We start from the raw sequence: 25426 nt of genomic DNA on the forward strand, positions 1-25426 counted from the left end.
CAAAAGGGCACAGACAGGGCTGAGGGACTGCCCACCCTCCGAGTGCATGAATTTCGTGCACTGGGCCTCTAGCTATTTTATACCGTAAATTATTGAGAAAGAGAAAAACTGTTGCCAACTAAAACCACACTATTGATTTATCAGTTTGAATTCTTAGTTTACTTTGTAATAGGGTTTGTCTGGATTTATTGAGTCAAAGCTGGTTATCATATTCATTCTTTATGAATATATAAAAAGTAAAACTATAAGTTCTTACTAGAATGTCTTCCCATTCAGAATCTCACTGTACTAAATCACTCTTGGAGCCAGGATCCCTTAAAACTCCGTTTTGAGCACCTGGGTATGCATCAGCAATGATGTGAGGATTTCCACCCAGAAGTTGTGTGTTACTTTGCTATCTATACTGTTAGCCATATAAATCTGATTTCATATCTGCATTAAAAACTACACTATGAATACTTTCCACCATTCCTCGGGAATGCAAGGAGTGAAAACTAAAATGCACTCATGGAGTGCTTGGAGTTTCTTGGGAAGAAAGATACTGTTGGGCTCCAGTTGATGTTACTGGGCCAGCCCTCCCTGCTGGAGCAGCTCTGGAAATTCACATACTCAGGTGTAGACCATCCTCATGGCTCCATTCCTGAAGCCAGACCCTTCCCAGCTCTGACATGGAACAGGAGTTACTATCACATGTCAAGTAACTGTGCATGTATAATTTTGTAATGGTCCTGTTTCTGTTATAATTCTTTGTGCCCTGAATTATTTGTTCTTACTGTGACCCCCAGTGATTCAAAAATAAGTCCTTATTATGATTAAAAGTCTACTGTAGCAATTCCTTTTGTTTCTATTACTTGAAAATTTTCCTTCCTCTGCTTACTGAAATCATATTAAAGCTGAAGAGAGTAAAAGTGGTCAAATATGTGGTGACAGAAGGCTAGACTTTGGGTGGTGAGCACACAGTACAATATACAGATGATGTATTACAGAATTGTACACTTAAAACTTATATAATGTCATTAACCAATGTCACCCCAATAAACTTAATAAATTTGAAATTTTCTCACCAAGCCTGCCAGTGTGGCTCATTGATCTATGAATGATCAATTCCCAATCAGGCATATGCCTCAGTTATAGGCTCAATCCCCAGTGTGGGTTGTTCAGGAGGCAGCCAATCAATGATTCTGTCATCATTGATTTTTCTATCTCTCCCTCTCCCTTCCTCTCTGAAACCAATAAAAATATGTAATAAAAAAACTTTTTAAAAACATGTCCCACCAACTTCCACAGGCGAGAATATGAGCCAAATAAGCTCTATTTCACATGCCAGAGGACAACTCCTGCCTGACTCGCAAACAACTCAACCCAATGAGTTGCTTCTCTGGTGTTCCCTTCCTTGAGCCAGACAATAGCTTCTCATAGGACACTGTGAAGAGTGCTCTTACAAGGACAACATTCAGGGAGTTCCAAGTCACACTGCAGTGGCTTTCGCTGGTTCTGAGGAACTGGAGTGTGAAGGACAGTCTGATTTAATGAAGTTCTGAATTACAAGCGATTGGCAGTGTGCAGTCAATATTGCTTTGTGGTTGTGAAGGCAGGCCCTGGAGAGATTTCACTGGGCTCAGAAGTGGCAGTGGGATCTTGTGCCACAATTCCTCTAAAGCCTCCATTTCACCCTCTGAAGAATGGGGATTACCATAGTACTAACCGATGGTGACATTGTGAGCATAACAGCTGCCATATTAAGAGTGAAATAAAGGTGGGCCACCATGACCATTATTGGTTTCATTATTCCACTATAACTGCCACAACATAGACATGCAGCATGGGGAAAGGGGAGAATGACAGGAGATAGGACACCTGAACTCTCATCCTGTACCTGCTTATGACTGAGCACATCTTCTTACTTCTCTGGTATTTCTTTCTTTCTTTTTTAAAATATATTTTATTGATTTTTCAGAGAAGAAGGGAGAGAGATAGAGAGCTAGAAATGTCGATGAGAGAGAAACATCGACCAGCTGCCTCCTGCACACACCCCACCGGGGATGTGCTTGCAACCAATGGACATGCCCTTGACTGGACTCGAACCCGGGACCTTTCAGTCCGCAGACCGACACTTTACCACTGAGCCAAACCGGCTTTGGCTGGTATTTCTTTTACTAAAGCAAAATCATGGTTTACTATGAGTTTAAGACTATACAAATAAAGGCATTCAACATAATAACCTGTTGTGGTAGAAGTGGAATCTCAAAACCACTAGCTTCAAACTTCATTTCCATAATTTTAAATCTGTACAATAAAAAAAAAGTATCCAAATGAAAGACTTTCAAGTCCACACATAGAACAGCAGTGGGTGTCAGCAAATAAAATAATGTGCATTTACTGAGTGCCTACCAAGGGTCTTATTCTGTGCTAAGCATGATTTATTCATTATTTCATTTAGCACATGTTTACTCATCCCCTATATGTGCCAGGCTCTCTTCCAGGCTGGGGAGACAGAGAGTTGAACAAAATAGACAAGGCCCCTGATCTTGTGGAAAAGATGCTTTATTGGTGGAGAAAGATAATAAGAAAATAAATAGATAAATGAAAAAGGTAATTTCAGATGGTGAAAAATGTGTAGAAAATAAACCAGAGTCACATTTTGAATTTGGGATGCAAATAACTACCCACAGCAACCCTAATGAGGAACCTATGAGTAGTATTATTTTTTAATGCTTAGGAAATCAGTGCTCAGGGTAACTAATAAATTTGACCAACTTTTACAGCTAATAATGGTCCATACAGGGATTGGAAATCAATGTTTTACCCACTACGCAAATTGCTTATGTAATTATAAGGTTTTGCTTATTTAACTGTCATGGCTCGCACAGAGTTATACACCAGGTTAAACCATATAAATTATATCAAATTCCAAAGCTGTTAATTCTGATTTAATGAGGTCGAACCAGGTAAAGGTCAGACACAAGCAGACTCCAGGGTCTCAGAGCAGCTAGGGTTAGCAGCTATGTTTGTCACATTAAATCTAGTTGCCATTTGCAAGACAAATATTCAGCTTCTGTTGTAAAAATCAAAAAAGACTGAATTTATTTGGGGGGGAAATCAAATTCAGAATGAAGACTTCCTTCAAATTTATTTCTGTTATTTCTGCCTTTTGGTTTGGAGGTAAAATTGTTCTGGGGAATAATATTATTTTTCCTGGGAGGAGAGGAAGAATTGAATCTTCTCTTTTCTGGGGGAGGAAGTGAAGGAATATACAGATTTTTTAATAAGGGAACCCAAAGGAGGTCAAAGGAAGGGAAAGTGAGTGATCTAGGATTGTCAATCCATTAACATGGGAACAGCAGTTTGTGGAACAGAATCTTTTAGGAGGAGGTAAGAATCAATGACCCACACTAAATCAGGGAAAGCAAATACCGTATTTTTCCAAGTATAAGATGCTATTTTTTTTTCTAAAATTGTTAGACTGACAATTGAGGGGCGTCTTATATATGGAAGGAGCCTAGGAAGAGCCAAGCGGGTGCATAGCTGCCTATTGTTACTGAGGTCAGCTGATGCCGCAATTGGAGGTGGAGGTGGAGAATGCGCAGATGTAACAGGGACTGGAGCATTCTGAGCCCATAATGATGTCGAAAATAAAAAGATAAATACCGGTAAGTGATTGTCTTACTGTGCAAAATTCAAACTAAATATGATCAGCTATGCAAAAGAACATGGAAATAAAGTGGCAGAGAGACAATTTAGACCTCCTCCCACTGAATATATGATCAGACAGTAGAGAAAACAGGAAGAACAACTCCTTAAGATGCAAAAAAAAAAAAAAAAAAAAAAAAAAAAAAAAAAAGCCTGAAGAGGAAAACCAGCAAAATATTTAAAATATTGATTTCTTAATGTTGGTTTGGAAAGGTGGAGGGGGGGGTCCTTATTCATGAGGGCATCTTATACACAGAAAAATACAGGTATATCATTTAGGATTGTCAATCCATTAACATGGGAACAGCAGCTCCTGGGACAGAGTCTGATAGGAGGAGGCATATCCACAAGAACCGATAACCTACAACATATCAGGGACAGCAAATACATCTGAACAAGTGCATAGAGACCCCGATGTCCCTAAAGCCACCAGTATTCAATCTCTTAATGGACAAATGAAATTATCATAAAGTATATATCTGATAATATTCCATGAAAAAAGAATAAAAACATTATGGTTTTCGAGGGTCTGGAGGTAATCATTAAACAGAATTCTAAGTATGTCACTTTCTTAAGAATTCATGAACAACCAACCTCAAACAAATTGGTAGGTGTATACTGTTCAAATAAAACATAGACTGGCAGATAAGACTAGAAATAATACAAAGGTATTGGACATCACTTAAAGTAAATAAGAGCCAAAATAACAGTAATTACTATAAGTATTTTTCTTTTTGTCTTGTCCAAAAGTTTACCTCACCTAACAAAACACAAAGCTATACAGGGCATCATGATACCAAGTTACTTAAATCATGAGAAATCATATTCTGCTTGGAAAAGCCAAAGGACAATATTAGGAGAAATTGAGAGATTGGCGCATGCTTTTCGTGTTAGTTTGGTATGACAGTATGTCCCCACTGACCCATATAAATTCATTCCCAGAGAAACATTTAGGTGGCAATTATCATCGATTTTCCTCCCATTACGTGAGGTTCTAAATATGCTAATGATTTTTCATTTTAATTTCATGCTAAATCAGTATGTCCACACAAATCTATTTCCTACCAAGTTTCCAAAATAGAAGCAGCCATACAATGGCAAAATTAGGACACAAAGATAAAAAGTGAAGATCACAAGAGGATGGTGAAAAAGAATCTATGTATAGGGTCTTGGGAAGCCGCTAATTCATTCCCAGGAAAAATAGATATTTTCACATACAATCAGTCCAATAAATAAGGGTTGCCAAAACTATGTGACCAGAGAAATGTCACTGAGCCAGAAAACTTGGTAGAGACTACTATAATTACATTAGGCCATTTTTCTGTTATCCACTATAAGAAAAAAAAATTTTCATGACCACATCTATTGCTCCTGCTTGTGATAATCTGTGTGAATCCTCTCTCCCCCCCACTTCTTGCCCAGGTGATTTGAGAGAAAGTTAACTCCACTCTGACACCAGGGAGGGGTTTGGACTCGAAGAGCAACAGAACATTCTCCAGGCTAGATGACAAAGATAAAAAATGGGCACTGTCATGTGACCTGCAAAAGTAATACCTGAGCTACTGAAATTCATTCCTAAGACTTTGGTTGGAATTCTTTTTTAAAAAAATATATTTTTTTTATTGATTTTTTTACAGAGAGGGATAGCGAGTTAGAAACATCAATGAGAGAGAATCATCCATCAGCTGCCTCTTGCACACCTCCTACTGGGGATGTGCCAACAACCAAGGTACATGCCCTTGACTGGAATCGAACCTGGGACCTTGCAGTTCTCAGGCAAACACTCTATCCACTCAGCCAAACCGATCTTGGCATTTTTGTTGGAATTCTTGAATCCCTGAGTATTTTCTGCTGTATTTTAAAATCAGTAGGATATAAACCTAGAGTGGCAGAGTGAGGGGGTGATGAGGAAGAACATCTTTCCAGAAAAGTGGAAGAACCTTCCTGAAAATGATGCCCACAGAGAAATATGTAGAGCTGATATATGTGGAAGAAATGGCACCATGATAATATCTTTGAGCTCCTGTTCCAATTGTATCGCTGGACTTTTTTTTTAGCTCAACAGGTCAATAAATTCCTAGTTTTGTTGTATACTTCAAGCTGGATCTCTTCAAGGTTAGTCTCTTTCAAGCAAAAGAATCCCACTGAAAACACTCACTCTCCACTTTCCAAAGCATCTGGCTACAAATACAACTTCAGTTTACAGAATACACTCAGTATATCCTCTTCCTAATGCCAATTTTTATGAAAATGAATCAAGAGGTAGAAATCAGGAGAAGAAAAGCTTCCTTTCTTTAAATTCAAATTTTACTTGTGTACAGAAGGTGCTTTTATTTTATATTCTAATTAAATTAGGCCAAATGTCTTTTTTAGCACTTAGACTTTAATTTGCAGCCATGACTTCATTAAAATAAACTGATAGAAGTACCTGGAAATGCTTGAGTCTCTAATCAACTGACTCAGTCCCTCTGAACCTCTGCAGAGACAAATTCATACTTTACCCATTCTCCTTAAAAATGCCCATCATCATTGCAGGAAAATGACAACCTTCCTCCTCAAAGTAAATAGATGACTTTGCCTCCTTCTTCAAAGATAAAATGAAAAGGCTTCAGACAAAAACTTTTAGGTTCCCACCACCAACTTCTCCTGAATCCATCCCATCCTCTCCTGCCTATCCTCTGGGTTCATCTCTGCATGATTATCAATTATCAGTTATCTCAACTACACGTTCCATCTCCTTCTCATAACTGCATCCTTCCCACCAACATTTAAACATGCTCAAACTCATCCATCTTCATATAAAATTCTCTCTCTCGAGCAAACATCCTATTTCAGTTATACCTTCTATTCTTTTTTTTTTCTATTTTTTAATTTTATTGTTTAAGTTATTACAAATATGTCTCCCCCCCCCTTCCATTCTTAACACTTTCAGTCCTCCATACCAAAATTCTTGAAAGAATTGTATTCACTCAGTGTTTCCACTCATGCACCTTTTGCTCACCATCTCTACATTCTGAAAGGAGAAATAAAGGCAATGTGTACCTCCATGGGGTTACTATTTGGATAAAAGACATACACAGATTAAAAACAAAATTTTATATAGAGGCTAACACACAATTAAGTCTCAGCAAGATCCAGCATTATTATTCACTCATTTATTTAATAAAGATTTATTGAGCAACTCACTGAAGGGTATCATGTAAGATGTTTTATTATAAATACATAAAATCTAGCTTCTTCTCTCAAGCCTCTGACAGTCAGGAGGGAGAAGGAGAAAAGAAAACATTTCACAAAGTTTGGACCAAATCAATGACAATGCAAGCAGAATCAGAGCAGAAGGCCATTCAGACTATGGACTATAGCATTCCAGGAGGCAACATTCACATGGACCAGATTATCAATCATCAGTTCTCTCAACCACACAATGTGAACAAAGTTTTATAATACTTAGGTCCTGAATATAAAAGAATTGAATAGTGAGCCCTTATGTCCTAAGGAAGAACAAAATTATAACTCTCAAGTTCAACAATTAGAGCAATCAAGATGGTAAAAAAAAAAAAAAAAAAGATTCAGTGTTGATGATTCAAAGATACTCAAGACCACTCCAATAGCTCTTCCCAAATTTCTTCTCTTCATTCCTTCAGGAACACCAGAAATTTTGAAAGGATTCTCTACACCTTCCTGACATTTCAGGTGGGAAACTCCAGCATCCAAGGTTTTGTCTAGAGCAGTGTTTCCCAACCTTCTCTCATGATGAGAATCACCTGGTGGAGTCACAGATTCCCGGATCCCAACTAAGAAGTGCTAAACTAGAATTTTTGGGAACATATAGGTAAAATTGTATACCTAACTAGTGCTCTAAGACAGATTTTATATACAGAGCACTAAGTTAGGTATGCAATTTTACCTATATGTTCTCAAAAATTCTAGTTTAGCACTTCTTAGTTGGGATCCGGGAATCTGTGTTTTAACAACTCCATCAGGTGATTCTCATCATGAGAGAAGGTTGGGAAACACTGGTCTAGAGGGCTCCTTGCAATATCAGTGATGCCTTTCTTAAACTCATATCTCAAATGCTAGGCTTATTATTTTAAGAGCACAATGATGTGGGGCCTGCTAAGTCTAAATAACTTCCTGGCAATCTTGATAAGACCGCCTGTGCTTTGTATCCCCTTCTAGCTCCACAATTCTTTGAAACAGATGGCCAATTTTCAAACACTTTCCCTACTATCCCACTCATACATTCTCATCAAAGGAACCATCTGGGTTATTTTTTAAATCTCACTAAAGGCTGCTAACTGCCTGTCCAATATCCATTCCTTGCTTCTTGCTGATCAAGTGCATTTTGACACCCAATGCTAAAATTCACTAACATTTACTGTATTCATGGATATAAATATAACTAAGACTTGTCTCTCTGCTCTCATCAAACATATTATGCACTCTTCTTTCTCCATTGAAAACTATTTTTAGTTTGGGGTTTCTAGCAAGGCTTAGACTCATTAAAATCATTTTTATTATCCATGCCAATAGATATAACTTTTATTATGTTTTCTCCAACTTTCCCTACTTTCTAGAATCTATTCCTAAAAATGATCATAGCTGGAGCCACATTACAGTAAGGCCTCACTTAACATCATTGGTAAGTTTTTGTAAACTCCAACTTAAGTGTAATGACGAAACCAATTTTATCACAGGCCAATTGATATAAACAAGAGTTAAGTTCCTACAACATATTTACAGTCACAAAAACATCACCAAACTTAAAAAAAAAAAAAAAAAAAAGACTCAAAACATTTTGTAATGTAAACACTGAAATAAATGGAGCTCTATGGACACTTAAAAAAAAAAAAAAAAGTTGCCGAAACTGGTTTGGCTCATTGGATAGAGCGTCGGCCTGCTGACTGAAGTGTCCCAGGTTTGATTCGAGGAAGGTCATGTACCTTGGTTGTGGGCACATCCCCAGTAGGGGGTGTGCAAGAGGCAGCTGATGGATGATTCTTTCTCATTGATGTTTCTAACTCTCTATCCCTCTCTCTTCCTCTCTGTAAAAAATTCAATAAAATATATATTTTTTTAAAAAGTGATAAAAACAAGTAAGATAATTATTTTCCAACCTGCAGATTGTAGTTCAGAGTGGGAGGTGGCCAGTGATTGGAGCCTGTCTCAGTAGCTTAGCTCACAAGGTGGCGATGGGATCCACCCTGGACAGGAAGCCTTCCACTGCAGGGGGCATTCATGTGCAGACCCACACTCACTCAGACTGGGACAATTTAGACATACTAATTCACCTCACGTGCATCTTTGAGATGTGGGAGGAACTCAGAGTCCCCAGGGGAAACCCAAACAGATAGTGATCCCAGATGAGAATCGATCTTTTCCTTTATCAATATTATAATGAAACACTATTAAATGAAATGATATTCAAAGGCCTGCTGTATTTGGGACACAGAGTTCCATTAATGCCTTGGAGGAGATGGCCTACCAACTGGCTCACCAGTGCACTGAAAGCATGAAATTGCATCACATGGATAAGTGACTTACTCCTGGGGAATATTTTATCCTTTCTGTTTCATCACAAGGTCAATTGTAGCCTTACTTCTGTCCTATTTTTCAACATTAGCTGCATTTAACAGCTGCATGCTTAATTATCTAAGACTCCAGTTCAGCACCTGCGGTTATATTATCTTATTCATTTGGAAATGACTTTGAGTGCAACTTACTCAGGCTCAATGCCCTTTTACCCAGTGGACACAGGGTGTCCTTGTCTACGCTAATATATGGTCCAGTTAATGCTCGCAGTTATTTAGCAAAAGATAGGATTTTTTGCAACTTCTGAAGAATTCTGAAGGAACACACTAAAGGAACAACAGTATGGACATAACAAACCCCATTAGTGTCCACCCAGATGTTTACTGACTTCCTACTGCTAGTATACAGATACTCAGCATCTCCATTGCAAGTAGACAGCTACTGGCTACATAGCTATTAGCTAATGTCCAAACTAAACTGCTGATTTACCCCTTAGAAACTTACTTTTCCCAACACCTTCCCTTTCTTAGCTGCAGGTAATTTCACTCTTCTAGTTGCTCAGGCCAAAAAGCTTGGAGTCAGCCTTTACTCTCTCTCTCTCATAACCCATACCTAATTCTAAAGAAACACTACCTTCAAAATATATGAGAACTGAGTCACTACTTATCACATTCACTGTTACAAGCCTTGTAAAATCATCATCATCATCATCATCATCATCATCATCATCATCTATTATTTGAATTATTGCAATGTCCTGATCAGTGTCCTGCTTTCATACTTTTCCCTTCTCAATAAAAAAGCTAGTGTCTCCTAGAAACTATGTCAGATCCTGTCCTTTTCTCAAGTCTCTCCATCTTGCTCAGAGAAAAGGCCCAAGTGTTCATTTCTATCTACTGGTTTTGACTGACCACTCATTCCCCCTGACCTTGCCACCTTCTGCAGCTCCCTCATTCACTTTGCTCCAACCACACTGACCTCCTTGCACTTCCTCAAATAGCCAGGTGGCTTGCCTTGAAGCCTTTGCACCGGGTTCTATGACTGTGGTGCTCTCTCATTGCTATCACAGGGTATTTCTACACAGGTAGTTCCCTTCCCTCCTTCAAATATCACCTTCTCAGTGAGGCATATCCTGACCACCTCCCTCCCTATTTCAAACTGAATGTTTCCTACCATCATCTCAGCACTTCTGATCTCCCTGATGAGCCAGCCTACTTTTACAAAGTACAGATCACCTTCTGACATTCTATATATTTACTTATTATGCTTATTATTTATTTATTTATTATTTATTATTCATTATCTATTTCTCCTTGCATAGGAGGGATTTTTATCTATGTTTCTTAATGTGCCTCCACATGAGTAAGTGCCACCCCAAAGAAACATAGTAGTGCCCAGTGAATGCCTGTTGAATGAATGATTACTTGGGAATGCTCATTGTATTATGTTTTCTATTTTTCTTAGCTAGTCTATCAAAGGACAAAGCAAAAGCAACCAGACACCACCCTAGTAGACAAATCCAATTATCTTAATTTTAATCTTACCAGTTAAGTGATTTACTTAGAACCAAAAGTTTTTCTGTTTTACAATGAGATCTACAGTCATTGCATATCCTGATATGTCTAGAGAAAAAAATAAAAATTCCCTTCACTGGGTGGGCTGTACTCCATGTTTCAAATAAAATTGAGATCTGAAAAAAAAAGGGGAGGGGGGACCATTTCCTAAAATCTCTCACTCTTCTAGCTCAAGAAATAAAAACTCTAGGGACAACTCTGGAATTTTCTATCTCATTTGTTTTTCATTAATTTTAGTAAGGTACAGTGATATCATTATTCTCAGTCGCCCTGGGTGATTCCAATATTGATTTTGAGATGTTGCCAGCCATTCTACAGAATGCATGTCATTTATAAGGTTCTACTTCACTTCTATGGGCATATTTGCATTCTGAATGTTTTATACTTTCCAGATGATAATGTCATATGAAATATGATAGCATATTTCTCAGTTCTAATCATTTCTACCTCCAGCAAACTCAAGACCCTTTGGTGTCTTATTCTATTTCAGTTTAATTCAAATGAAACACAAGAGGAAATTCTTCATAATCATCTAATGTTGAAAAAATATTTTAAAAGTTTAGTTACTGACGCCTTACTATGCAAATATTCTCACCAAATATTTCTAAACTCTATATTTTAAATTATTTATTATATTTATATAAACTGACTCATTTTCAGAAAATGGTAGATTAAGAAGGTACACTATATAAGAATAAAATGATCCAAACCAAAAACCAAGCTTCTCCTCTAATGTAGAGGTTACAAACTGAAATGACTTCAAGGACTAAGAGGGTCACATAAACATGTAAAATGGGCCAATGGTACACACCAGGGGGTGGTGTGGATTGTGGCAAAATGAAACTCCATCACCTGCCAATGGCGGCAGCAGCTGCTACTTAACCAAAGTGGATGGCTGTCATGAGGAAACATGGTCAGTGCTGCCAAATTTTTATTTGTACATATGATTTTTTTAAAGAGATACCTAAAATCTGGATATTTTTAAGGGAAACTTCACATTCTGCATGGCAAACAGAACACATCCAGGCCACAAGACTGGACTACTCTAGTTAGCACCATCAAATGTTAGTACCCACTAAAACAAGTGTTCTATACCTTCCAGTTTTGACAAGATACCTTGATTATATTTCATAGATACTAGGAGTCTCCAGTTGTTGTTACTTGATTCCTGGTTGTTAGCGGAGTCTATATGGCAAGTGTTTCTTTCAACCAGTATAGACGGCTAATATGCCAATACAGGTACTCACCTCAGGAATCCAAGCTAAAGAAAACACAGTAACTTATTTCGTAGAATCTATAAATTGCCTTTAAAAAGGTCCTCCCAGTTATCATTCTAGAAGCTTCTCTCTACGAATCCTGATAGAAAATAACAGAAGAAACCCTGGGTCCTACACTGGGAAACCCCTTTCTGAGACCATTTACTTTGATTCATTTCCCTCCCAAGCCTTCCCAGTTTTTTTTTGTTTGTTTGTTTGTTTTTCATTTTTTAGGGCATCTGTTACTAAGGAAGCCAAGGTGCCAAATACTTGGACAGAACTGAATAAAACCCCAGCTTCAGTATATGATAAAAATCAGCTGATGTTCAAGCAAGGGTCACCAACCAACCACATTCATATCAGGTGTAAGACAATAGAGCACCAGGTGTAAGTTGCATCTAGTAATCAACTATGTATTCTTAAAGGTTGTTTTGTTTTGTTTTGTTTTGTTTTAAAGAAGCTCAGTTTATAGACTGTATTTTTGGAAAACTTGCTTTGAGCTTATAGTTTGCATCATGATTTTCTCTCTTTTTAGTGTACTTAGAATAGTTACCTTATACCCCTATCTAATGTTTATAGTTTTCTCTAATCAGGAACAGAGAGCATTCATTTTCCCTGCCATGTTTCTAAAATAGTGTATCAATCTTGAATTTGAATTGAAAAGTGAAGCTAACAATAACAACTTTTGAATCTATCTATCATAGATCTTATATTTGGGACCAAAGGTGTGAGTGAGCCCTTGCCCACCCCCCTATAATTTGTTATATGAGTGACAGAGCCAATGATGTTTGCTCCTAACCATCCTAACAATGGAGCAATGGAGGCCTGGGGGATGAAACAGTGCTTTAAAAAAAAACAAAGATATTCTCCGTTGCCCATTTACCTTCATCACCAATGACACAGATGGCAATGCCTTTGAAAACTGGCAGAAGCATTCCTATAACTGACATCTGTTTTAAAGAGAAAGCTAAATTTGTTTCTTATACAAGCCACTGAATATTGATTTTTGGCTTTGATCATTCAGTTAATCATAATAGTGAACACAGCCAAGCAGTTAATGCATTTACTTTACTTTCACGAGGAAATTTGCATGGAGAGAAATGCTGAATCAGAGGATTTGAGAGTGGAGGTGGGTTGATTAATCCAGCAATTGTTAAATTATTGAAGGTTGAAAGGACTCCAAACAAAGCTTCTCTTCTCACCTACTGAATTGCCATATGGCATAGTGTTGATGGACAATGGGATTCAGATGAGCCAGGATTTGACTGTTCTTTGTTACCCTGTTTAACCTGCATGATATACTGCCTTGAATAACCTATTTTACAGAGCTGTATGAAGACTAATTAAGATACACAAGTCAAATAGGTGGGTAAGGGCTTAAACATCTTGTTCAATATGTTAGCTATAATCTCAGTATAGTCTATTTTTCTTATAACCTACATTGCTGATGCACAAGCAGCCAAAGTGTGTGTATATGTGTGTGAACAACTGAGTGTTGCCTTTCTAAAATAGCTACCCAAGCAGGCCAGATCCTACATCTGAGAAGGCAAGAGCACAAATGGAACACAAATGGAGTCCTGATTATTATATATCTTAGATATTTAGACATGATAATTCAAGCTAAAATTGTTAAGGATGAGCCATGTCCCTGCTCTAATAAATATGCCTCCATAACAACCTAGAAGCCAGGTTTAAATATATCATGTCTTGAAATTCACATGATAAAATAAGGAAATCCAACCTACTGCTCCCTTCTCTTTCTACCCTGGCCTCCAGGACTTGTATGTGGACAACAACATCTGTAAGTCCAAACCCCCATTATCAGTCTGTCCTCAGCCTCACTGGGGCCCATGAGCCTTATAAGCTGGGGAGTCCAAGGTCCTCGGTTTGTGGAGCAGGACCCAGAGGGGGCCACAGTTGCACGTGGGCTCTTAGATGCAGGAGGGTGTAGCCCAGCTCAGCTCCTTATCATGCAATGTCCATGACAAAACCACCCCTTAGTAACTTAAGATTTTATCTGTTCTGTTTTTAGTGCAACAGAAGAAGAATTAACCTTTTCCCTTCCCTTTGCAAGTTTCCTTTCCTCTGGGAAAAGTTTATGAACAGTTATCAAAGCAACCCAAACCTGCACATTAAATTACCTGGTTAGCCACAGATATCTCCTACTTAGAATGAAAATTGTAGGAAGAATGCACATGGGCCCATGGATGATTTTTTAGTATTATGGCCCAACAGTTATTTAAACCAAGAGCCCAGTATTCTTGGTGGACTAAACTCCAACATTACGGTAGGTCAGCTAATTCAGAATAAAAAGAAGCCTAACCTTGTGTGAGTGCCCCAATTGTTGCCAAACTATACCTTTTATCAATACTTCTGCTGAACAGCTTCCTCCCGGTAATCTGTTCATTGGCTCTTGTCTGACTCGAGAATGGGATCTCCTCTTCCACAATCCTGCCCATACAGGAAGATCTGAAAAGCCACCTTCCTCAGGACATGCCACTACTGACACCAGGAGCAAACTTCTCCTGTGTGGGGCACTATGGTGGCCCTTATACTTCAAACCCTGTGTTATCTTATCTGTGTTCTACATCTCAGTGGTTGCTCCCTCTACAGGGGAGGGACAGATGGCTGCTACTCAATCTTGTTCACCTCCAAGTTCTGGGTAATGGCCATTTTTGTCTTTTTGTTTTCATTTGGTTTGGGTTGTTTAGCATCCATCCCATCTTGCTTGCTTCTTTTACTGTAAAAGGGGCAATGGGCCTACTAACCAAGGTGCCTTCCCCTTTCTGATGCAAGCGACCTGGGTGTGGTGAGCAAGCCCCAAAGGATAACCACCAGAGGACCGTGGCCCAGCCCTGAGCAGGCTGTTCTTGGTCATTTCTCTAGCTCCTGACACTAGACCAGGGAACTGGCTAAGTTCTGCTTAGCTTCTGAGCCTGTCTTTCGGTGATGGTTGTTATTGTTTTTGCCCCACTTCCCTCAATTCTGACAATTCTATTGTATTAGCTATCTCACAACCTTCTAGTAAATTCTCTTTGCTGAAGATAGACAGTTTCTGTCATTGGCATGCAAACTAAGGTTCCTGCTGATATACTTGGCAGAGCCCTTGACATAAGAGATAATCAATGAACGTTGGTTACATAAATGAATAATTACAACCTGAATGTGGATCACTGCCATATTTGTAAAATAGTGGGGTTTTATTTTGTTTCATAAAACAATATGTCATCATTGACTAAATTCTGAAAAATATGGAACAGTACAAAAAAAAAGTTATCCATATTTCTACCAACTCAGGCATTGCTTAACTTTGTTTGGGTTTCAGTTTTATATGTCTGTGTGATATTTCCACTTCACAAAACACATATTGTAATGCAGTAGTGCATTTGGTTATTTCCACTTAAAATTGTTGTTCCATGTCATTACATAAGATTTGAAATAGTCAATTTCAACATCTATGGAATAGTCTATCTTCTGTTATGCAAATTATGTAAATAATACTCTATATAAAATTTGTCTGTTTCTGCAAAGACTAAAATAAAAGTGAAATTAAAAGCCAGAGAAATAGCTTGACCTGGGTGGCTCAGTAGGTTGAATGTTGCCTTGCGCACCGAAAGGTTGCTGGTTTGATTCAGAACAGGGTGCACAGGTGGAAGGCAACTGATCTCTCTCTCTCTCTTTCTCTCTCTTCATGTACATGTGTGTCCTCAGGTGAGGATTTTTTTTTTAAAGCCAGAGAAATAGTATGTCAAATAACTTGAACTTTTAAAAGCTCCCACAAATATTTTCAAACTATTTTTGGGAAGGTTGTATACTGTAAGTCTTCACCAGTACCAATGAGAATATCCTTCTGACTGCATCTTTGCCAGTACTTTACTATTTTATACACACACACACAAACACACACAACAGTACACACACTGTTTAATATGTGAAGCATAGTATCTCACTTTTGTTTTAATTTACATTTATGTGATTAATAGTAGGAATATTTATTAAATATATGTATGAGTCTTTTTATTTCTCCTTTTTATTGCTTATTCAGATATTTAAATAACTCTGTTAGGATGTTATTTTCTACTTACTAATATGCAAGAATTCAGTGTAACTCTTACATTATCTGTTCTATCATCCGTGGTGTCACTACTTTTCTCCACTACTGTTTTCTACTTTAAACTATATTTTTCTATATGAAAAGGTTTAAAATATATTTAAATCTATCTTTTGCTTTGTGATTCTTTTCATTAACTTTATATTAAAAAGTTCTTCCCTGAAATGGCTAAGTATTTCCTTTTAGCTTTGTTTCTTGCCTGGAAACCATCTAGGCCAGTGGTCGGCAAACTCTTTAGTCAACAGAGCCAAATATCAACAGTACAATGACTGAAATTTCTTTTGAAATCCAAATTTTTTAAACTTAAACTATATAGGTAGATACATTGTTATTAACTTAATTAGGGTACTCTTTCAATCTCACTGTATGTGCACGCCCACACATGCTATTTTCTGGAAGAGCCATTCTCAAGGGGCCAAAGAGCCACATGTGGCTCACGAGGTGCAGTTTGCTGACCACTATTCTAAGGAGTCATGTAATTAGAAGTTCTTAGTTGAATGTTTCCTACATACTTAGCCAATTTCCTTGACTCTTGTCAAATACTCTATATTTCAAAATGCTTTTTCCATCACTTTTTTTTTTTTTTTACCCAAAATCTACCTGAGCCTATTTCCAGGCTATTCTATTCCATTGCGCTATGTATTGATTCTTACACCAGTACTACACTGCTATAATGATTATAGCTTGATTCTACACTGCTATATGATTATAGATTTATTTCTAGAAAGATTACTCACCCACTCCATATACATTCTTTTGCAAAATTTTCCTGACTTCTGTCATATGGTTATTTTTCCAGACAAATTTTAAAATCGTTTTTTCAAGTTTCCCAAATCCCAATGCAATAAAACTAATTAATCATGGAGAAATAACCAGTTCATCATTTGCATCTTTTTACCCAAGAATAAGGAATATTTTCATTTGTTTGTTTCTTATTTTATGTGTCTGTGTAAAATTTTATAGTTTCCTAAGTATTCAGATATTTCTTATTAGTCTCCAGTATTTTATGTCCATTTGCTATGTTTCCTAGATAATTTATATTTTTGTGGATACACGGACAGAAACATTTTCCATTGTATTTTTAGTTGGTAAATGCTGGCACTTTGGGTAGCCAATGTTTTTTGAACATGCATTATTACATAACCTTACTAAAATCTCTCATTAGTTTCTTTAGGTTTTAACTTATTCAATTGTGTTTCCATCAAGACACAATCTCTGATTTTTCACTACTTAGGTGAAAAGTTATACCTAACCATATGCATTAAGCAATTTTTTTTGTTTTTAAAAATCACCTCTCAGGCAAAAAAAATAAAATGACATGAAATTGAGGACACCCTAGAAATCCCAAATGTAACCTGTGTTCCTGTGTTGAACCACATTCACTTCCCTCAGGCACTCAGTCTTGCTCTTGAAAACTGCCAAAAAGAGCTCTGAATGAGAAACATTGTCACTTCTCACTTGGATTAAATAGGACAAGTTAAACAATTCAGCTGGTTCCTAAGGATTTTGACACCAGGTACATGTTCTCATACAAAGAGCAATCTGTCTCTTATTTTAACCCCAGAGACAATAGGCAGGGTGACTTTGAAAACAGAACAAGGTCCACCTAGATATATTCAGAAAGCAATTGCATGGCCTTATATATATATGAACAGATTCTCTTTTCCCCAGATAAGCATGCTTTCTATTTTAAAATATTGGGATAATAGTATCTACTAATTGTCAATTCATCAAATATTTGTTGTGCATTTTATTAGATTCTGTATTGAGAAACATTGGAGGGTTATCGATAGCAATAAGTAGGGATAAGGACTGATGAGAACCTGGGACATAACAGAAATTTAATAGTAAATAATGTTATTGATTATTAATTATTGTTATTTATTAATCTCTAGAAGGCTGAAAGTCTAGTTCACCCTTGTCTTCCTAGGGCCTGGCATGGCAAATATAAATGTCCAACAAAATATTTCTATAATATTTATTGATTGACTGATATATTTTTACAAAATCCTCAATTGCCAGAAAATATTTGGACTCAATTATTAACTGCTCACTTAAAAACACTTCTTAGTAGATGCTTTTGTTAAAGTCAAGAATACTCCTCTTTTGAAATCATAATGAGATTCTTAATTGTTCTTTTTTATATAACATAGTAAGTTTAAAAATTTCTAAAAAATCAGATCTTTAAAATGGCCTAGGAAAAAAAATGGCTATGAGGAAGAGTAGTCATTCCTTCACTCATTCACCAAACATTTATTAAACATCTTCTACATGTAAAATACAAAATAAATGGCCATCACAGAGCTTACACACATTAAATACCCAAACAAATAAATAGAAAATAAGTGCTATAGAAGGAAAGCAGCAAGGTGGTGAGAGATTCGGGTTATGGGGAAGGGAGATCAAAGAGGCCCAAAGGATGAGTACAGCTTGAATTGCAAAGTATAGGGGGCAAGTGCTTGGGATATCCGAGAAAAAGACAGCAGAACAGTAAGGCAGCAGCACGAGGAAGAGATGCCCAAAATGAGGCAGCCCAAGTACCCAAGACTCTGAGGGTCTCTGGAATTTGTCCCAGAAAAGTAAATGTATTTTATGCAGGGGACTGACATGATCCTACCTGTTATGGATGAAGTATCGGAGGAGTGAAGCAAGCAACCAGGCGTCTTGCTAGATTATACAAATAATCCAGAGGAGAGATGAGGACTTGAAGTTTGATGGTGATGGGGGTAGGGATGGAAAGAAGAATCTATCAAGATAGATTCAGAGATATGAATAGAAAGACTGAATGTTTAAGACTGTGATAGTTTTGGGTGTGGAAGACAAAGGGAATGGAGGTATTGTTACAGAAGACCAAAGAACTATCAAGCATGCTTCCTAGAGAAAGGGAGGGACCCCATTTATTAACACTAGTGGATTCCAGGAATAATTTCAGAGTGAACAGGCAAAGGGCTTCACTTTTTATAACCTGCTGGGGTCTTTGTGTTGCAGATACGGTTCCGCCCTCTTTCTCGGGCTTACCTAAGGGCCCCCAGGTGTTGGGGGGTCCACAGGCCATATCCAATGATCTGTCCTGGGGCCAGTGATAATGACCCTCCGCCCCCCTAGGGCAGTGCATTGTTCACAGTTTTAAGGCTTGGCACGCCTTGCAAGACCAGTTTCCTCCTCATTATCAAAGATGATTCTTGAGTTTCTGGTTAAAGCAACTCCATGAATAGAGGTGCCATTTACCAGGATAAGAAAGATTAGAAAGGTGCTAAAATTGGGGTCTTTTTGTTACTGATGTTATTTTTGCTGTTTGATTTAGATTTGTGGTTTTTTTTTGTTTATTTGTTTGTTTGTTTGCATTGTGTTGGTGGGGTAGCAAAAAAGAGAGGAAGGCAACATTAACAAATCTATTTGGGACAGGGTATTTTAGGTATATTACCTTTTCAAAACTCAGGTCCTGGATTGTCTGGGTTTCCAGGAAAGTGACATTTGTATAAGTGAGGTATGTTTGAATGCTGCTCTTTCCTACCATGTTTGGGTAAATTAAACCTCAAGTAAACTAAACCTTAAACAACCTTTACAGTCATTCCTGAGCCCATACCACTCTGACTTTACTTTCTGCTTGGATGCTGACTAATATTAAAGTAGTCCTCCAGCACAGATCTTAGGGATGTTGGCATACTGGGCTGAATAGTGTCCCCCCAAAATTCATGTCCAACCAGAACCTATAAATGTGATCTTATTTGAAAACAGGGTCTTTACAGGTGTGTCAAGTTAAGGTGAAGTCATACCGAATTAGGGTGAACCCTTAATCCAATATGAATGGCATCTTTATAAAAAAGGAGGAACTCTGCCATGTGAGGATAAAGACAGATTGGAATTAAACAGGTGCAAGTCAAGGAACACCTGGGGCTATGAGATGCTAGAAGAGGCAAGAAAGCCCCTCCCATAGGGGCTTCAGAGAGCACACAGCCTTGGAAGCACCTTGAATTAGGGACTTCTAGCCTCCAGAACTGTGAGAGAATACGTTTTTGTTTTAAGCCACTCAGTTTTCGGCAATTTGTTATGGCAGCCCTAGGAAACTAATACAATTGAGAAGATTAAATGAAATTGCATATTTGAAAGCGACTAGCATGATACCAGGTACCTAGCATAGATAGGTTAAATATTTCCCTTCCTCTTATAATGGTCACCACTGTTTTCTTGGTGGTTTCTATCATGAGTAACACACACACCACATGCATATACATTGAGATAAGTCTTCCTTATCTAAAGTTTTTCTACGCTTCTATTACAGAAACCTGAGGCCTAGGAAAGTTAAAGAACTTGCCCCAGATCACAAATCTAAATATTATACATGAGAGTCAGAGCTCCAACTCGGCTCTGTCTCACCAACAAGATGAAACCACACCCTAGGACACCTGCCGCTCACACCTGCAGCATTTCAGCAAACTCTGACACAGGGAAGGAGAGAAAGGCAGTGCCAAATGGTGTTTCCAATGGCTGCAATTAAAACTCACATTCATTTACCAAGTGACAAACTGTAGGGATCTAGTACAACCATTTTCTATCCATTCACACACAAGCAGAAACATGTTATGCTAAGATCAATACTGTCAATGAACTTGTCATCAACTTGTACTGTTGCCATCTGCTTTGCACATATGTATTCCAAGTCAATGTATCATCAGATTGGACATTTCCAAGTTTAATTTCCTTAAAGGCATTTTCCTTAAGCATTCCCCCATTTCATTTTGCTGATACTGACTCATTTTTTGCTACCTAAGGAGACCGCAAAATAAATACTGTATGTATGCAGAGAAGTGTGCCTAAACTTTGTAGTCAAAGGGGGCCATCCTTTACATTATAAAGCAAAAAAATAAAAGCATATTCTAAATCTAAATTGATTTTCGTCTCTGAGTTGTACTGCTGAATATAACAGATATAGCACTGTAAGGTGACAGAGCTGTTCTTGTGGGGTGTCAGTTTCATAGGTCCTAGTGTCGTAGGGGCTTGTGAAGAGCATCTAGCCCTCTGGGCTCAGGTGAGAGTGTCTATATGTCACCAGACCCCAGAAGAAAAAAGGGTGCCACTGAGAGGTTCTGAGTTACCTAAGACCCTGTGGCTATTTCGTGGTAGAACCCAGTTGGAACTTCAGGTTTCCTGATTGCCCCCTAAGCTATCAGCAACTATTAACTATGACACTTACCTCTGGCATTGTGTCAACTTCTTTTTTTTCTTTATTAATTTAGCCTAAAAGTGTCCACCACTGATAGCCCCGGTCCTTCAAATTCCCTTTAATGGATACCTAATGCTGAATTAACTTGTGTCCCAGGTTTAAAGCTTCAGATATGCACACATGGGTTCAAGAAGGGCTAACACGCGTCTCCACACTGGGCACTCCTCTCTGGACTTTTCAAGTGTACCCTCCAGGAGGAGGCCCACAGAGCACTCAATTTTGACAAGAGTTTGGCACCGAGAGTCTCTTCCATGCTCTGCCCACACGCGTGCCGTGAGCAGAAGTTCTCTCTCTCCATTACAACCCACCACGCGCGCGCACACACACTCCAAAGCGAGTAACAAAGAACAACACAGCCCCATACAGGCTCCGCTATGGCATCTTCCCGTCCACACCTGCCAAGAGAGACAAAAGCCACCAGGGAATCCTGCTCCCAGCAATAGGTCCAATCCTCCTGGGGAGGTGCAGGCACCATGGCACCCCCGGGGCGTGCAGGGCTGGATACACAAAGAGCTGGTCCTGGGCTTGCCAGTGAGTGGTCCGGGGACCAGCGCGCTCCCAAGACTGGATCGGGGGTTCTCCCCCGCGCCCTCCCACCCAGCAAAAAGGAACTCTCCTTTATTCGACCCGCGGAGAGCCGGGTCTGGAGGATAGCGCATGGGTGTGTGTGAGAGAGAGAGAGAGGGGCGGGAGGCGGTCCCCGATTGCCAGCGGATCCCCAGCCCTTGACATCTCCTAGGAGATGCCACATTGCGCGCTGCTGTCACAGATGTCCGCTTCGCATCCTCTCGCGGCGAAGCAAGATGCCCCCGGTCCCAGCCGCGCGCATCCCCGCAGGCGCCCCTCCCGGCGCCCCGATCCGCCCGGCAGCCCCTCGGGGCGCGCCCGCCTACCTGGCGGCTGGCTGTCAGCGCGGCGGCGGCGCCTCATCCCCGTCCCCGCCGCCGGCTCTGCTACGAGGCTGGGAGCGCCATGTTCCCGGTGTGCACGGGCGGACGCCGGGCAACTACTACGGGCTGGGGGCTAGGGGTGCGGGAGGCCGTGGGGAGGGGCGGGGTGGGGGGTGGGGGGTGGGGGGAAGCAGATCCAAAGCTTTCCACTCTCCACCCAAGCCTCCCCCAGCTACTGAGCATGCCCAGCTGCCCGGCGTCGCCCCTCGGAGGACTTGCCGTGAGCGCACGCAGCTAGTCCGGGTTTTCGCGGCAGCCGGCGGGAGGCAGGCGGGAGCGGCTGCGGGGGGCGGGGGTGGAGAGGTGTCGGGGGAGGGTCGGGGGAGTGTCTACTCACAGCGGAGAAAGCCTCCTTTCGCCCATCCAATCGCACTATATCTTCTGCCTCCCCGGAGCGGGCAGCTCCTGCACGCCCCCACCCCACACGCTCTGGTTTATGCAGAAATGTTGTGCAGGACCGATGCTGGGCGAGCTTTGCTTGAGAGGAGAGCTAGGAGTGGGAGGGGGCGGGGCTGAGAGGCAGATTTTTTTTTCTCTCTCCGTAGCCTAGAACCGCGTTTCTCAAACTTGAATGTGCCTGTGAAGGAGCATGCCGGTTAGATTTCAGTTAGTCCGACCTGAGGCCTGATATTCTAGCCCAACTAGCTCCCAGGTGATGTGACGCGCCTGGTCCTGCCACCACTGCTGAGTAGCAAGACTCTGGGGCACCCCACACTATGACCTCCAGGGGCCATCCTTCAATCAGCCAGCCTGTAAGGTCTCTGGCATCCACAGAGGCCCCACCTGCCCACAGATGGTGTGACTGCTAACAAGCGCAGGTGTCCCCTCACCCCCACCCCGCCCCCAGCCCACCCGGGGGTTGCTGTGCTCGCCCTGGGAGGAATCTCAGTAGGGCTTGCCTCTGAGCACCCAGCACAAACTGGGTACTGACAGAATTGGAGGCCTAAGGGAATAGGGGTTGCTTAACCTCTCCAAACTCGCTTTGCTAGGTGACTAGCAAACTACTAGTAGTTGCTAGCTGAGCCTCAGTCTACTCAAATCAAAACCAATTTCCTTTGGCTTTTTTCTCTGCCTTTCCTGAACTGGGACAAAAAAACCTGAAACTACACATCAAAGTGTCAATGGTTAAGACTGGGTTTGCCCACCTAAGAAGACTGATGGGAGCAGAGTGATTATGTACCAAGAGTTGACAGGTGTTTCTGATGAGTGATGTCTGAGCTGAGATTTGCAATATCTTGTGATTCATCTTAAATCCCCCAGTTATTCACTCTCTTCCCAACCCCCAAAGTGCCAAAGGCTCTGGAATTGACAAGAGTATTCACTGTATGTTACAAGTGAGAGAGAGAAAGAGAGACACTCACAAAACCAGTCATGAGTTTCAACTTGGAACAGAAAATCACACCCTTGTCTGTCCTCAGATGCCAAACAGTACCCTTATAAACTATTATGATAGGGTGTCTGTTCCCATACCTCTAAAGCAGATTAAAAATAAGAGTTTGTATCTACTGGTACTCTATTATACTAAGTAACTCTAAATTGCTTTCTAACTATACTGAGTGGCCAGATTATTATGATCTCTGAACACATAATAATTGGCCACTCAGTGAATGTCCTATATAATAAAAGGCTAATATGCAAATTGTCTCCTTGACCAGGAGTTCAACCAACAGGCAGGCCAACCAACAGGCAGGCCAGGCTGGTGGGACCCCCCACCCATGCACAACTTCATGCACTCTAAGAGATAGATAGATTAGATATAGATATAGATATAGATATAGATATAGATATAGATATAGACATAGATATAGATATTTGAGTGGCCAGTTTATTATGCGTTCAAAGATCATTATAATCTGGCCATTCAGTGTGTGTGTGTGTGTGTGTATGTGTGTATGTATATAATCACTTCCCTCTTGTTTGTTTTCCATTCAGTGTGTGTATATGTGTGTATGTAATATATATATATGTATGTATATAATCACTTCCCTCTTGTTTGTTTTCCATTCACTCAGGACCCTCAATGTAGTAGCTGCCATATGAAAACAGGAATCAAATGATAAACAAATGATTACTTTTCTCCCTTAATATTCCTACATATAAAGGAAAAATATATCCTGGTACATTGTATCCTGTTTTCTGGTTAAAGGAATAGAAGTCTCTAAATCCATGTTTTTATTCTCTAAGCCACACAAGTAGTTCTAAAACCCACCACCACTCACACATCATCCTCACCTTTATTTGCATAAATATTTTCTATTTTTTACTTTCTTTTATGTGTGCTATGCAAAGCCAGAAAATGTTTTACAGAGATGTTGCTTATTTGTGATTGCTTGGTATCAATTGAATTTTTTCTTTGGAATACTGAGCTCTAATCACTTAAAATATCTTTACTGTTATAGATAAAATTTGTGTTTGTGTGGTTGTTCCTACTGGTTAAATACTGTGATTATTGTTAGTTGCCTCAAATTCACTTATGATTTAGGCAAGATAAGCATTATAAATGAGTAATAAGACTATTTCTATAAATATTATATTATACTAAGTCATAAGGGTTTTCTTTTTATATAATGTAATTTCTTAAGAGTTTACCAGGCAGGATGGTAACTAAGGTCCAACATCTGTGTGTGGGAGATACAGGAAGCAAGAGTGGGCAGTGGTAGGAGTTCAGCTATGATGCAGGCCAAGATAGTCTTGGCCACTATCCCTCCAAGGGGTTCTGGAGCTAGGATAACCCTTCAGAGTTGTTCCGGGATGATTTGAGTTTTCCAGGCTTTTTATATTAATATCAGTCATTGTATGAAGGGCCTTAGAAGGGCATGAACTTGAGACAAGACAGCTCTCTGAAGCTAAGGCAATCCCTAAAGCAGAGAACAGCTAAAGGCACTTATCCCACAGCTGGGGAGACTGGTCCTTCACTTAAGAGGGATCTGGGCAATACATTACTTTGTCTACCATGCTAATACATTTATTAAATATATCACTTTTGAACACACAAAACAGGATTGATTTGTCAGAGGGATTCAAAACTTTATTTTTAAATAAGTAATAGACTTTCTCCATGGCTCAGAGATTTAAAATTGGAAAATAAC

At 39.6% G+C, this 25426-nt stretch overlaps 1 protein-coding gene across 1 annotated transcript in view; it reads right to left on the reverse strand.

The window, feature by feature from the left end:
- PAK5 (p21 (RAC1) activated kinase 5) overlaps positions 1–22618 on the reverse strand; it is a 225160-nt gene extending 202542 nt beyond the window's left edge. Inside the window, exon 1 of the mRNA XM_045574506.1 lies at positions 22281–22618. The gene's annotated coding sequence lies outside the window, so the exon portion shown is untranslated. The remainder of the gene's footprint in view (positions 1–22280) is intronic.
- Between the last annotated feature and the right edge of the window lie 2808 nt (positions 22619–25426).

The sequence above is a fragment of the Pipistrellus kuhlii genome, unplaced genomic scaffold (genome assembly GCF_014108245.1).
Source record: "Pipistrellus kuhlii isolate mPipKuh1 unplaced genomic scaffold, mPipKuh1.p scaffold_m20_p_6, whole genome shotgun sequence".
NCBI lineage: Eukaryota > Metazoa > Chordata > Mammalia > Chiroptera > Vespertilionidae > Pipistrellus > Pipistrellus kuhlii.